The sequence below is a fragment of the Zonotrichia leucophrys genome, chromosome 4, assembly GCF_028769735.1.
Source record: "Zonotrichia leucophrys gambelii isolate GWCS_2022_RI chromosome 4, RI_Zleu_2.0, whole genome shotgun sequence".
Lineage (NCBI taxonomy): Eukaryota > Metazoa > Chordata > Aves > Passeriformes > Passerellidae > Zonotrichia > Zonotrichia leucophrys.
Genome location: NC_088173.1, coordinates 29,738,870 through 29,755,243, shown reverse-complemented (window position 1 = coordinate 29,755,243; position 16,374 = coordinate 29,738,870).

The following is a 16,374-nucleotide window of genomic DNA, read 5'->3' as shown; positions in this document are numbered from 1 at the left end:
TCAGTTATATTTTATCAACTATATCTTTCTTCATTTGTTCTAGGCATGTAATTAAGCACCATTAGGTACTTTTTAGCCATTTGATTAAGTAATCCTTAAGTTAGTATTGAAAATAAGATTAATTGCTTTCCATGATTAAAATATCAGACCCTGACAAGCTCTGGGAATAGACTTCCTGAACGTACATTGCTCCTCTGTGAGGTCATAAGAAACAATGTAAGGACATTAGTGGAGTTTCCATGCAAACATACCAAGACTTTAAGATTACAAGGCATACCCACTATTTTTATAGACTATACAATACTTCTCACAGTGCAGCTGCATCCTGAAAATTATTTGCAAATAGTCCTTGCTTGCATAAATAGCTCAGCTGAGCTTTTCTGTAACAGACACAGTAGTCCTCACCCAGACCACGAGCCCCACTGATCCACACAAGTGGTATTTTGCTAGGGTGAGACCATAGACTTTGAAAAAAAAAACCCCAAAAAACCATATGTTTGAAAGATGAGTAGGTTTCAGTACAAAGAGTTCAGATCTAACCAAACTTTGCAGTATAGAAATAAGCACAGCTGGTTTTACACTCTGTACCGCTGGTTAATGTTTAAAAGAAATGAGTGCTGAAAATATGAAGAAAAAGTGATCCTGAGAGTCTCTTAGAGCTCTGTCACTATGAACTTTATTCTTTCTCCTCCTCCCAGCCTTCATATAAAAAAGGAATTTCATATCTGTGTGGCATGTCATTCAGTGACAGGTTTTATAGAATTTGGTGAGGGCAAAAGGCTGGTTGGAGCAATTTTTTTTTAAATTTTATAGGCATTCTTTGACTAGAAATAGTAATCCCTAAAGATGGTGGATGGAAAAAAAATCCCAATTTAGTCTCTCTTGCAAAGTTAGCTTTGGTGATTAGTTCTACATATTGGACAGCAGGTTCACCCATGCAGCATAAAGCTGTGTGCATGTCCTCTCTTCCACTGGGATTCAGAACAAGCCTGGTGGGGAACTATAGCTTTGGTGGGGTATACTGCAGCTTTTTTTCCTCTATAAATGAGGCTCTCTCTTTTATGTGCCTTTTTTTTTTTCTTGCTTTTTTTTTTTGTTTTCCTTTCCTCTCCAGGAGATTGCAGGAGAACTTGTTGGCTTCTGTGGAGCACAAAAGGAACTGTGGGAAAGTGGTGAAAGACTTTCATCAGACAAAAGGATTATCCTGTTTTCTGCAGTAAAGCAGGTGGCTGCCAGCTGAAGTATGTGCAGCATTTGTACTCTTAATTTTTATTGCATCTAGCTAGCTAGCTAACTCAAGTGGGAACTCCATGATATTTATGTGAATTAAGAGCCTGCATCTCAACTCTCCACTTCACCTGACTGATGAGCATCCAGGAGAATGAGCACTCATATCATCTGTACTGCTCCTGAAAAGGAAGTAAGCTCTTGTGCTCTGGGGGATCATATTGACATGATTGCAAGCAAGCAATCCTAGACAAAACTCAGTCAGAGGAAGAGACACAGTTCAACAAGCCACTAAGCATTTCTTAATGAATGAGGTATTTAATTCTAATGGAAGAAACAATGCCTGAAGCTGAAATCAAGTAATTCTCATGAGATCTGCCCATAAACAGCAGGACATCATGCTTTTATTGACATTGATTCTGACAAATTTAACATTTGTAGAAGTCACAGGGAGAAGGTAATTGAGCTCATCAGGATCTGTCTTCACGCATTCTCACTCTGCAGGACCTTAAAAACTTACTGTGCCAACCTTCTCACCAGGAAGTATTTATACAAATTGTATATGCCAAGGAAGCTGAGGCCCTGTCTTGACCTATGGAAACAAAACTTTCCATAGCTGTTGCAAATCTGTACAACCTTACTCCAGCTTTCCTGTACCATACAATATGGTATTAGTCTCAGTGTCACTGCTGAGTGAGTAGCTCTAGGCACTGTTATTGTGAATGTCATTGTTGATCTGATATGTATTATGAATGATTTATTTCCTCATAGTCCTACCCATACTGTATCCAGCTATATCACAAATATTGACCTGTCATTGCAAAGGGAGGTGAATGTGAGGTAACAATATGCATTCATGTGCTTATCCAGACTTTGAGACACTGCCTCTTGGTTTTTCAGAGCACTAGAATTGTTTTCTCTCTTTTACAGTCAGGTCCAGCTTGGAGTTCAGATGCACTTGTTCATACTCACTATTTTTACAAGTTAGACCTCAATTTTCTCTGGTTTATTTCTAGGCAGTGAATGAAAAAGTAGAAAAACCTGTTTGTAAAATTACTTTCCTATCACATGTACTCAGGAGAATCCTGTAGAAGATGCAAAAAATAAAGGTAAGTTTTTCAAGGAAGAATTTCCCTCTAATAATTATAATAATTCAGTGTAATTGATTTTTAATTTCTAAAATAAAAGAACCAAAGGTTCATTCTAAACCACTTTTATTCTACCAATTTCTTCCTTCTCTGAGGTACTTTCATATTTTCAATGGACCAACAAAACCAAGTGCCTCTTTCCCGTTCTCTAGTTGTCTAGCTGCTTTTTCTGTCAATGTTTCTGTGGATTGTCACAGAGACAGAATTTTAGACCCTTGAGACCCAATTCTAGACCAGGGTAACAAATGCTGGAGTGATTTGGAAGCCCCATTGTGCTGATGCGTGCAGAATGCAGAAGAATGGGGAAATATTGGAATCTGGAGCTCCATTTTGGTCCATGGACAAAGGCACTGAACTATTGTGCTGACTGAAGGAAGCTCAGTAAGAAGTAAAAAGCACAGAGTCCATGGAGTTATGGAAGTTGCTCTCCCCCATGTCCTTGCACAGGTTATGAAATGCATGAAGGGCTGCAGTCCTCTATTTAGAGAACCTCAGCCTCCCTTCTTTTTTTTTGAGCCCCATTTACTGTAAAAGGCCTCAGGATTATGTTGGGGTCACAGCTCTCTGCTTATCTTCAACATGGCCTTAAGATACAAATATTTTGTAATAAAAACCAGCTGGAATCACCTATAAATAATAAGACCCAAAAATGCAAAGCTGTCTATACTCTCATGCACTGCTTTTCTGATATGCTGAAGTAAATGAGATAACCACAACTGCTATAAGTGGACAACAACTTCAGGTAGCCAACTTCCATTTACAATGGAACTTAAAAAGAAACTAGATAGGTGATAACTAGATAGGATGTCTTCTGTGCTCCTGACAAGTAGCTGAGATACCATCATTGTGGACAGCCGTGTTCATTTGAAGTCAGTTTCTTTTATTTACCAAAGTCATACATAAAATGAGAAAGAAGTGGTTTTGCCACTGATTTTTGTTGAAATTTTCCTCTTTGAAAAGAATGTAACCAACCATCTGAAGGTGCATTTCCCTTATTCTTTCTATCCATACAGAACTCTCAGCAGTCAAAATGTTTCATTATTCTTATGACTGTTTTGCTTAAGTTAAGAGATTGTAAACTATTAGGAATATTTTCAAAAAAGTATCATAAAACTATTATTGTCAGTGCCATGATGCTGCATGCTAAATTTTAGTACAATGCCAATGATTGCACAAACATGTGAAATACAAGTAATGCAGTGACTTGGGATGTGCAATTAATTGTAAATATAGCGCTTATTATCTTGGTATACTCCGTGCTCCTGAGTTTTCTGACAGAAGATTATAGTAATTAAATGCAGAATAGGTAATTTTGTTAAAAGTTATTCTCTTTGCATCTCTGAAATAATTGTATCTTCATATTTTTTTTGTATTGCCTCTATTTGTTCACTCAGTCATTTCTATCAGTGTAGATTACTGCAAGTATAATCATAAAATAAGATCATTTTTACAGGGCAGGATTTCACACTTCTTTTTGCCCCCCATAGACTACTGATGAACTGGCTCTGCAGGTATGTCAGGCTGAAACTGCACATCTGTGAGCACAGAAGTACGACCTTTAATACCAGATATTTGAATTTGGAATCCAAAGTGCAACTGAGGAAGAAAACCTAAGTCCAGGTACTTAAATCACTTGAATATTTCCAACATTGTTGTATAAGAATCTCACATTTAAGAGGATATAATCTAAGAAGAATGTTTATAAGTTAAGGGTTCCTATTAACATCTAAAATAAATGAGCATTATCTCACAAAACTAGGCAGACACCATGAATCTCTGCAAGAAAACCATGCAATGGAAAGGTTTTTCTTTTTTTTCATTTTCTTCTTTCCCCACTCAAAACCAAATAAAAAACCCCCACTCACTTAAGAAGTGATTGTCTGCAGACCTTTGAAGCCAAGGAGGGTGACAGCAAGGGCAAGAGGCTTATTTCAAGGGTCACATTTCATTTGCATAAGCAAGTAACCATAGGGCACTGTGGAATGTCTGTAAATGGATTTCATTACAGAAATTCAGCTTAAAGGGACTATAAATAATCCTCTGACAAACAATGTATATTGCTTCAAGTTCTTCTGTAATAAAAATATTTTAGTAACACAACAATCCGTGAAAGCAGGAAATGAAACAGGAGGAGCTGCACATCTTCCCATTTTCTCTCTCAGGGCAACATTATATTGTAATATGTTTTAGAGGAAAAAAACGTGATATTCATATTATTTTAGCAAAGTAATCCTACAAAAACAAGGTTATATAATTCCATATGTCTGAGACAGGGTGGCTAAACAAATAACCAGATCTTTACGAGCTCTTCTCCCCTAGAGATCATCTGTCCAGCAGGACAGGTGTGCAGGCTGCATGGTATTCTGCCCAGAGGAACATCTCAAAATATATTAGAGTGTGTAAATCTTCTTGGATGAATTTCAGTGGAGAAGCCATTTAAAGTACACATTTTAATGGCTTGACCTTTTTAGCCCATATGAAGGAGCAACGACTGTCTAAGGCCCCAGCTCAGCCGAAGCATTTCAGCAGCTCCCCAGTTTGGTGCACATTTAGCTGCTGTTTCCTTCAATAGGACTTAGCCATACATTCAAAAGCTTTCCTAAGTGGAAAGATATCTACTCCAACACTAATAGTGCATATTATATGATTTGATGCATCAGTCCCCAACACTGCAGCATGCTCAAGGCTAGATGCAGCTAGGTGGACACCAAATCCCTCAGCAAATTTCACTATAAGCTCTGAACTTCTGTGAGGGCCAGAAAGTTACTGGAACTCCTGCAGTTTTTGTATAGAAATACAATGACTCACTGCAGTATCCCCATAAAGAGACTTGGCTTACCATCTTCAGGGAGGAATATGGAGTATTCTCTCATTGCTACTTCATCCCCCTTGGGGTACTAGCAAGGAACAGCCCTGTTCTGAAGGGTGTGGAAGCTGTCCCCTGCACTGGTAGTCAACCCCATGGAAGAATTTTGTCAGTGCCCCAGTCTAGGAGAAAAGGTCTTACAAATAGTCTGCCTCTATTCTTTCTAATAATATACTTGTAAAGAAAAAAATGTAGAGATACTTCTGCAAAAGGAAGGAAAAAGCAGGCCTTTGAAGCAGTAACTTAATTTCTGTTGATGTTAATTTTTGTTTTAGATTGTTTACCTTTCTAATAACTATAACTCTTTTCACACTGGCATTACTGTTTTCTCTGGAATAAATGTGCTCACAGTGAAAAATCCAATTGAATCAGATCATGTAACGAGAAAATGTAATCCATCGTTATTAAAAAAGGCAGCTTACCTTTATCTGGGTGTTAAATAGTACAAATCCATGAGAGTCAGTGAATGTTTTGAAGTAAAAACGAAGGGCATTATGAAGGCTGAAGTGGATTTGTCACTGAATTATATGTATTACCACAGAAATGGTCTAATATATGGTTGGGGAAACTATGTATTTAGCAGTGGGAGAAGAGAAAATAAGCCCATTTGTTAATTTCGCACATTTCCATATATAGTGGATGATGTTTTAAATATCAAACTATTTTGCAGAAAATTTTAAGACAAAAAGGAATCATATCCCTGAAAAGAAATCACAGTTGTTTCACTATTTATACCTGCATGCTGCTTCTGACTATCTGTGTATCAGGAAATGCGTGCCAACTTGCTGCTGTGAACTTAGACAGGCAGTGGCACAGAATGCCATGTTTGTCAAAACACACCCAGTCCTCAGCCTCTCCTGACAAGTTGATTAAATCACTTAACATCCTCTTCTTTTCAGTCGTTAAAGTGGTAGTATGAGTTAGTCCTCTTTATGAAATATGTCAAGGACTGTCCACCACAAGATAGCCACAGGGATTCTTCATGACTTTTAGCACATTGGGCATTTGTCATTTTGGAAAAAAAAACCCCGTTGCTGTTCACAGAGGAATACACTTCATCTCCACAAGTAAAAATCTAGCCTATTTCATTCCCAGATAGAAGTACTAGAAGAGTGTGAAGCACTTATTACACATTTTTGAAAACAAAGCAAAAGGCTTCAGTGGAAGATTTGTTTAGAGAGGCCTCAAGTTACATGTCTTGAATGCTTGTGATGCAGGGGGTTGCTCTGGGATAGGGTTTGGCTTTAATTCAGAGTTGATGCAAAACTGGAGCTAGAGTTCAGATAGAGTGAGGCACTGTATATAAACTTCCCCGGTTTTGAACCAAATAGGAGAAATTTATACACAAGTCCTTTGATTCTAGATCCAATTTTCAGAAATGTTTTCTCACCTGATCTACGAGTTCAAAGCAAAAGTTTGCAAAGAAGTAAATCTGACAATTTTTCAGTCCCATGGAAGGTACAGAAGCACAACAAAAAGTGTTAATCCACTGTCTTCTAACGCCACAAAAATGCAATGAACAGCTGCAAGAATGAACTGCTGAAAAAAGCCAAAACTTAACCTGGTCTCCTCCCTCACATACTGGAGATCCTAAAGCATTATCTCTCCAGATTTCTTTGCAAAGTATTGGTAAACTTGCCAAGATGCCTGTGAACTCTTCTTGTTATGGTTCAGAAACAGCTCTTTGTTAGGCCTTTTTTTTCCCCAGTGACCTCAAACGATGCAGCCTCACTCAAAGCATTTCATGGATGTAGAGAAACACGTATGTGCTTGGTTTTCCTACATGCTAAGAATATACCCTATGGTGACGTGAGGAAGGGCTTCTTACTCTAAATCACGGAGTAGCTGGGCTGAGTGGCAAGGTATGAATTTACAGAGATAAACATTCAAAGAAACAACTGGTGTGTTTCTGTTGTTACCCAGTCAAACTCTAGAAACAGCCCTAATAACTGCAAGACTGGATGAAATTTAGGTCTCCCTGATCATGAAAGAGTAAAAAAATCACTGAATTTTATCTAGGCTGGGGAAGAAGTATATGCTCAGGACTGAGTGGAAAAAGGTCTTTCTAGTGGAGGAAATAGAATTCTCAGTTTTATACATCATATATGTATATATATATATATATATACACATCACATATATATATATATATATATGTTATACATCATAAATATATACACACACACATATTTTTTTTTCCTGGTCCTAGTGCTGGTACTGATAGAGACAGGACAAAGGGACACAGAAATTAATTCACTATAAGGAGTTATGTAATGGTTTTGCATTGGTCAGAATGAATTTTAAAAGAGAAAAATTTCTATTGCAGCTTATATATTTGACAATTAATTTCTGTAATTGGTCTAGAAAAAAATATACTCCTAGTAGTGACAGGGTTTCCCCCAAATTTTTCCCCCAAATTTTTACAGAGAGTTTAATATTTTTGATCATTTAACCAGCGAAGAAAATAACAAAATCACATCTTTTCTGTGCGTGAAGTTTCAAATACACTAAATGAACATTTAGATTTTCTTTAAATGATATCAGCTTTTTCAATAGATAATAGATGTCTGTAGCCAGCTCTAAGGAAGTACAGATGCCAATATTTCTGTGGCAAAGTGTCCTTTTGACCTCTAACACCAAGTACATCATTAAATCCTGTGTTCATTGGGATGGTACAGAGGGAAAAACACATATGACTCAAAATTGAGTGACAGAATCATCTCACAGAAAAGAAAGGTAACGAACATAACCATGACAAGTTGGTACTGGTACATCTTCTAAGGATGTCAAAAGGCAACATGGACACATGGTTTTGTTAGACCTGGCAATGCATTTGACACACCCTGATAGCCCCTTTATTCTCATTTTTCCAAGAGTCATTTTTAATTACTTAGTGTTTGTGAATCAGAAGGGGGAAGTGTACATGGCACATGGATCTAGAAAGGAAGTAGAGTAAATAAAACTATTTCTAAAGGGAGACGGCAACAGTGATGCTGGGAATCTCTGATTTAGAAAACAGGAAGCATGAAGAAGTGGTTTGGAGAAAATGCAATCAGAGAAATGGTTTTGTTGAAACAGGATCAGCTCTTGGACCACTTAGAAAAACAGGCAAACAGTGGTCAATTGTTCACAATGAATTATTCACCCTGTTGTATTGGAACACAACGATCACAGAATGCAAAATTAGGAATTAATCAGGATGCAATCTCTCACTCCTCCTGTTTGGCATTGCCATTGACCTTATCGTTAGAGAAGATGTAGGTGGATACAACACAGAAATATCAAAGCTTAAACACTATGCAAAAATAATTAGATTTTAGCTGGCAATATAACTCCTATAAGTAATAACCTTCAGCAAACCAATGACAAAAAACTCTGTGATATTTAAAGAAAGATGGGGTTTATCATTCATGATAAAGAAAACAAATTCAACAAAGTTAGCAATCCCTCTTCCAAGAATTTTGTAGAGGTATAAGTCCACTGGAGATAAGTAAACCAATTTGCATGCTTATTAGTGGAAAAATCTGAGAGAATAACTAGAAAATGATGTAATGAATCTGCAAGGTGAAAATCATTAGAGAATTTGACAATTATCTAAGATCAAAAATTATCTAGGAAAAAGGTAGAATTTTCTAATATAGAAAAAAAACCAAAGCATCTGCCACAACAGCCTTTGGCTGGCTAAACACACTCTTCCCTGAGTAGGATGCACAGCAGGGAATCCAGTGGCACTTGACAATGCACAAGGTGTGCAAAGTGCAGGCACAGGACACACGGACTGGCAGAGCACTTTTCATGCCCCAAGCAATGCTGGATTGTCCCAGAAGTGTCCAGCACCAGATGCCAGGAACACCTCAACACCATTCCTTCACATAACTGTGCTAGAAACTATGCCAGGTACACAAGGTGATGCTTTCCAGATATGCCAGCCTGTGCTTATTTTTTTAAAGGACTCTAGTGCTTATTCATTTAGAGGCCTGAAGTGCTTATTATTTTAAAATATCAGTTTTTCAAGAAGCTGCAAAATGCCTGAATTTGGATTTTTAGGAACAAAAAGTACTTAATACTTTGATTATTTCTGTAAGAAACATTACTATTAGTTGCCAAAAGGCACTCCTGTATTTGCAGCTTCATCTTCAAAGGTGACATAGATTCCTATTCATATTTTCACTTACTCTAAGAAAAATAAACACATTTCTATTTGTGTATTTACTGAGTATTCTTTAGAGGGATAAGGTTTGCCTGCATAAATCCTGATTAGCTGACAATTTTGGTGTTTTTTTAGACAGGAATGTCACTGCTGCTTTACACTGATGTTAATAGTAAAGTTTCTCACTTGAGTGGGATCTATAAGCATACCTTTGAAGTAAGCCAGACTTAATGTGAAGATGCCATTGCTTACCTCTGCTACTTGGGCTCTGAGGTAAAGAAATGTTTTTAATTCTGGTCCTAAAATATAAACGATTAACATGTAAGTCAATTTGTTTCTTTTCTGATTTCCAAGTACTCAAAAGTTCATTTAGGAGGTGTTGCACAAAAGAAAAGGGTAAAGAAACATTCTGCAAATAAACATGTGAGAACTCCATAGATAAACATATTTGTGCAAACAGGAAATAGTGACTCAGAAGGTATAAAACAGTCAGTCTTCCAGGCTCCACTACGACACATCTTGCCCAGATCTCACTTTCCCTAAATTGTACTCTCATGTCAAGCCAGCTCTCCGAGAAGAAAGGGGCAAAGTTGCTCACCTCTGCTAATCTTCACTTCTCATGGCTGGGCTGTTCTGCCAGATTCTGTTTGCATAAGTGGCTTCAGATTCAGCAGAGGGCTTGCTCTGTTGTGAGAGTATAGTTATACACTCCCAGTTACTCCTGGATTTGGAAAGCAAATAAGCTTTACTCTTTTCTGCTGTCTGCTTGCCCATGTGTCTTTGCGGAGTCAGGTTTTCTGCTTTACAATCAGTCTCCTGCTGGGTTCTGTAATTGAGCTTCCAGATAAAATAATCTAGAGTGAATAATAGCTTGGAAAGTATTCTTAATCTTCATTTTAGTGTTGTATCTTAAGACCACTTTTTCCTTTTCAGCTTCTGTGATCAGGGCAAATTTCCTGACATTAGTTCAGATGTTTTTCTACTGGCATTTATTTACAGCATGAATGAACAGCAATCATCATTACTCATTATCATTTATCATAATACCTTAATTATAAGCAGAAGCTTAATTTCTAATTTGAGGATGTAACAGGTGAAAAATATGCTATTTAGAACTAGTTTTTTCCTTTGTCTCCAATGGATGGAAAAGGATTTTAGGTACTTGAATCCTTATCACACACTGAACAGCATCTATTCACATCTATTCACAGCAACTTAGGTGCTGAACCCAAGACAACATGTTTTTCCTCTCTGTGTTTGAGCATAAAGTCAAATGCACGAAGACATCTAATTGGATTACTGTCATTGCAATTTAATGATCAATTAACAGTTTAAGAAACTTGTATTAGCTATTGACCTCAATCTTCTGTCTGTGCACACTAGTAAGGAAGTCAGAAAACAAACCTCATAACACTGCAGTTATCAATTTTATGACGGGGTGCCTCTAATGCATTCTTTCTATCTGTAAGGTGTGAACCTGCTTCATGTAAGATTTTCCATGCAAGCATATCTGCTGTGGAGACTTCTAGTAAGGGACTCATAGGTAGTAAATTAAACCTGACTTCAAAGACAACCCATCCTCAGACAAATTAGCCTACAGATACAGAAAAGGGCAGGAGCACTCATTAATCAATTGAAGGCCACCTTCTGAAATGTACTGTTGTTTTAAGTTCAATGATCATTTCAAGATTAATTGTTCATAATTTTACAATTTGTCTTTGTAAATGATGCACTATTAGGTGATAAAATATTGCATATCAGAATCAGTTAACTTTTATTCTAGTCATCCTAGTGAGTCAATTGTTTTAATTAAAAAAACCACAGTGTTACTCTGAAGTCTTGAGGTTTAGAAGCTAACCTGAGAGAAGTATTTTTCACAGTGAAGAACACAAAGTCAAGTTTCCTGTGAGATGTTGTTTGTTTTAAATTAATTACTTTATAGATTTACCAATACTTCTTTTCCTGTAATTTGTACCATAGAGTGCCACAAAGGAGGAAAGAGCACAATAATTCCAATTGTATATTAATCCTTAGCAGAGGATGAAGAAGTAGCATCGTATTTTGAAAGGTGTCTTTGTCCAACCTCCAAAATTCTGTTTCATGCTGAAGAAAATACGAATGATAGAATTATGTTAAAGATGAATCTTTAGGTTTACTGGCTGAGATAAATTACCATCTTATGTTAAACCATAATTTCCCCCAAACAGTTGAATAAAACAGAGCAATCCTCCTCTGCAAAAAACTTAAAAAAAAAAAATTACTGTATTTCAGCTTCAAACCTTTCAAAGGAATTTATCCTCCTTTTTTTCAAAATGTAGGTCAGTTTCTAAAACAAACCCTTGCTTTTATAGGACATATAAATCTAAAGACTTCATAAAAATATAACCCTGGAGAAAACGGAGAGACCATTTTTTTATGTACACTACAGAAAGAGAAGACATTTGGCAAGAAATCCAGATCTCCCTACAAGCCTGGGAAGGATCATCTGGGAAGGAGCACTGAAGTGTCAGGCATACCTCCAGTCAAGGCACGTAAGTTGTGCCTTATGAAATGGTTATTCACCCATGAATGCCTAATGTGGGATCAGGAATCATGATCATTTCCCAGGTTGGTAAATGCCTGGGGAAACCTCAGTTATGGCCGCTGTTTGGGAAAGGCTATGGGGACACCCATCACAGAAACAGAAAATGCAAGAACCAGCACTGTAAGGTGTTCTTCCTCTCATCTGTAATTGTAAAATGGGTCAGTGCATGATGGGTTTTGTGACCTTTGGAAGAGGTTTTTAATCTTTATAAATATAACTTCACATATATTAAATATTCAAATGTATATGATACATAATATATCATAATACTTATATTTGTGAATTCTGCTGTGCATCAGGATATAAGTTTTGTACATATTATGGCAAAGCTTGGCTGTTTTAGAATTTATTTCTAAATTAAGTGACTTCTTCTGCCTGTTGGTAGCTTGGGTGAAAAGGACTGAACTGAAAGCAGCAATAAACAGACCCCCACTGCTGAATATTTTATTTTATAGGAGATGCTATTTGCAGAAACACACACTGCTTGTTGATCCACCAAGTGAAAAATATGAGAGATAGCTAAGTCTCCCACAATTTTAGGATTTCACAGTGTTCAGAGGTGGAATGGCAGAATGATGCTGATTTGGGCTGGAGAGCATGTTGCCTCCATTCTTACCCCCAGTGTTTATATTAGAAAAACAAAGCCACAAGCTTGAGGCAGTACCAACGCTGGCATATTTGTTTAGTTGATCCAAAGATGACAATACAATATAAAAAAACCTGCCTATCATATTTAAAACAAAGGGGTCTGCAATTTTCATTTGCTCTCCTAAGTCATGTCAGTGAAAATACAAACAGCCCTAAAAAAGCTACCGTGAATTAAATACTTAGCACATGCATAAGTGTTTTTGTAACCCTGACTTAATTGAGTTTTTTATTTAAACAGCTACATTAAAAAAACTTCAACACTTTTAAAGAGAGAATTTAATTAAAATATCAGCAAACTCTACATACGTAACTGCCCATGCAAAATTTATTGAAATATTTAAGCTCTATTCCTGAATCTTTTAATTTGTCCTCCCTTAAAATCTGAGTTGTATTGAATGTATCATGAAAGACAGAGAGACAGAAGAACATAATAAAAATATGCCACTTCCCAGGCTCATATGTGTGTGTGTGTGGGTAATCCTGCTTGTCTTTGCTTGGTGAAATGTTTTCCATGCAGCTTTTAAACCATAAGTAAAAGTAAGTAGAATTATTAAAAAAATAAGAAAAAAGATTCACAGGGAACACTACTGACAAAGATGGGAAAGAAAATACTGTCTCCCAGTGCCCTTTTCACTGGAAACCCTGTGTTTCCCCTCATTCCCACATATCTGGTAATTTTTTTAAAAAACCAAACATATAAGGTAAATAACAACAGTACTCATAGCAAGTGAATTTATACGTCTGGTATTGCCCAAAGACCTTGATGGCTACAAAGCGCTTCCTTTCCAATTCCATTTGGTATTTTTAATGTGTTGTATTTATTGCCAAAAAAGACCACTCCAGAGATCAGCAGCTCTATAAAACTTGCCATACATCTGTTGGATTTTTGTTTATGTATTGAAATGTAATTGGGCAACTGGAGAAAAGTGGATTTGTGAGGTGTTATTTTCCTAAAGATTACATTTAATATTGTTGGTGTACCCTTCATAATTTAGTTGATTAATAATATTTGATCTAAACCCAAATTATGACTTCCCACATATATGACATAACTAATGAACTGTGAAAGGAAAGCTGTTCAGATGGTCACCAATAACCAATGCTTAGTTAATCCTTTAAATAAACTGGAGCTCACAATGTGTCCCTTTGAAGTCATAAATAATGTATATTTTTCTTTTGACTTTTAATAAGCCAGTGGAGTTCATCTCACAGTCTCCAAACACATATATTTTATTATGGGCCTCTGCAGTTTACTTTAATTAGTGTGTCTGAGTGCTTTGGGAGACTTAGCCCTACTGAAAACAAACAGAGTCTTACCATCTATAAAACATTAGCTCCCTTTGGTTTATCCTGATACAGCCGAGGCTCAGTGAGAAACACATGGTGTAAGTAAACACTCATAATTGCATTAGAATTCCCGGGTGTATTGGTAATTCAAACCCTGTTTCATGATATTGTTAGAGCAGTTAGAGCAGGTTTACCAATCTTCTTGCCTTCTGGGATTTCATGAAATTCCATTTGGAGAGAATTTTAAGTGACAAATCTAATAGAACCGGCAACAGACAAAATAAGCCACAGAGACTCTGAAAAGGAAGCACACAGCTAAAATACCCCTTGATGCAAGTGTGTTTTGTCATGTCCCTGAAATTTCTCATTCCTCTAAGCTCCTTGTTGATGTGTTAATTTTTGTGTAGGATGGGTACGCCTGCATTTTCTCCCACTTTTCCCTGCAGAACTTTTGGTACAGTCTGGCCACCAGCTATTCTGATATCTTAGTTAATCTGTTATTCTGATATCTCAGCTAATTCTCTCCAAAATGATACAGTCTCTTCCAAAACATAACATATAAACCAAAATAAACACTATAGTTTTAGCAGTATGTTGAGTGGTACGGTTTCTTAGAAGAGGAAGAAATTGTTGAAGGCTTTCCATTGTAAGGATGATTTAAGTAATTAAAAATCCTTCAGTGCTATAATTTGCAATTCCTTTTTTCCAAAAGAAATAAGACATCCCCATGAAACAGACTGAATGAAAATAGAAGCAGGCTGTTTTTACTATAGAAAAAAATTAGAGCTATCAGACTTAAGCCAAACATTATTCAAGTTAATGCTGGTAACAAAATTATAGGCCTACTTAGGCCTTTACCTCAAGCCCTACATGAACTATTTCTGTATCTTCTGCACTTTTAATGCAATAATTTTAAAGAATGAAATGTTCACTTCCTTCATGCTGCTTTCATAATATTGATGTAAACATAGTGTGACTGCTTAAACAGCAGAACTATGAATTCAGCATAAAGTGAATTGCACGGAGTTTTACTGATTGTCTGAAAAATATATTTTAAAGGTATAGCATTCCAATATTTCTACAACAAAGCTTTCATAATACAAAAGGTCTCCTCTAAGCTAAGATTTTTTCAGTAGCTGATTTATGAAAGTAGCTATGGAAGAGAAGAAACTTCTGTATTTAAGGAAAAAAAAATCTAATTTTGAAAAGCAGTTTATTATTAGAAATATATATCTTCCTATAAAGTATTCAATCTTGGCATGTCAAAATGCAATATCTACCAAAACCAATACTACCTGCCATTTTTGTTGCAAACTTACTCAAGAAATGCAGAAAAAATTATTTTATTGAAGTGATAAACTGTTATGATAAATAAAAGGAAAGATGTTTTGCTGTCTGACCCTTGGGATCCCCTTGAATCATTTGTATTTTTCTACTTGTACAAACTGGTACATATATTTCCTGACACTTAGTTCAGCACTGGCTTTGTTTGGTACTGTTTGTTCCTTTGGTTTGTGCCTTCTGTTTCTGCTCCTACGCAACACACCTCCTAAACCTGTTAAGACATTTCAAAATGTAATAATATTCCTTAGAGGATGTTTATAAATCTATGCCACTATTGTGTTTTGTACGATCAGGGCAAACCGAACACTGCCAACAAACCCCGAGCTCCAGGCACTGCAGGTCTGAATGCAGGGATTGCTCAAGGTGGGTGCCTGGGCTCCTGCAGTGTCCCACGGGAGCGTGAGCTGGGACTCTGGGGTCACCTGCAAAGCACATCAAGGAGGGGCACCAGGCCAGTCTTGCTGGCCCCCCAAGCTGCCATGTAGCCATGACTTGGCCTCCTGCACTGTAGAGCCACAGAGCTGCTTCAGAGGTTTTAAGCTGAAGGCATGAATGAGAGTTCAGTGCTCATTCTACCCTGGGAAATGCTGAGCCACTTGCCAGCTGAAGCCTTCATGTACAGAGCACAAGTTTGGAAGAATTACAGTGGCAGTTTAATGGTGATACTTTGCCCACCCCACTACTCTGTCAATAGAGAAACACATGCAAGTGGGTCTTTCAGCCCTGCTTCTGTGTCTGGAAAATCAGAGTTGAAAATCATCAGTAAACTTGTCTAAACAACAATCGTTGCTGTGAAGAATTGGGCCATCTGGCCCAAAACCTACACCAGTTTTGCAAAGGTATCAAACTAAGTGACTATGGCTGGATGAACCTTAATCTTGTTCTTGAACATCAATTAAACTTCCATAAATACGCAACCTCTGATGCTGAGACTCTACCAAAGCTACAGTACTAATAAGGTTTGTTGAAGGTATAATTCCAAACCCCTCTGCATGGAATATTTCTTCCTCATTATATTAATCTAGAAGTTATGCTGAAATTAAAAAAGGACAAACGGAATCCTATTTTGTCAAAACACACCATATTTATGATATTAAATAATGGAAGCTATAAGTAAATA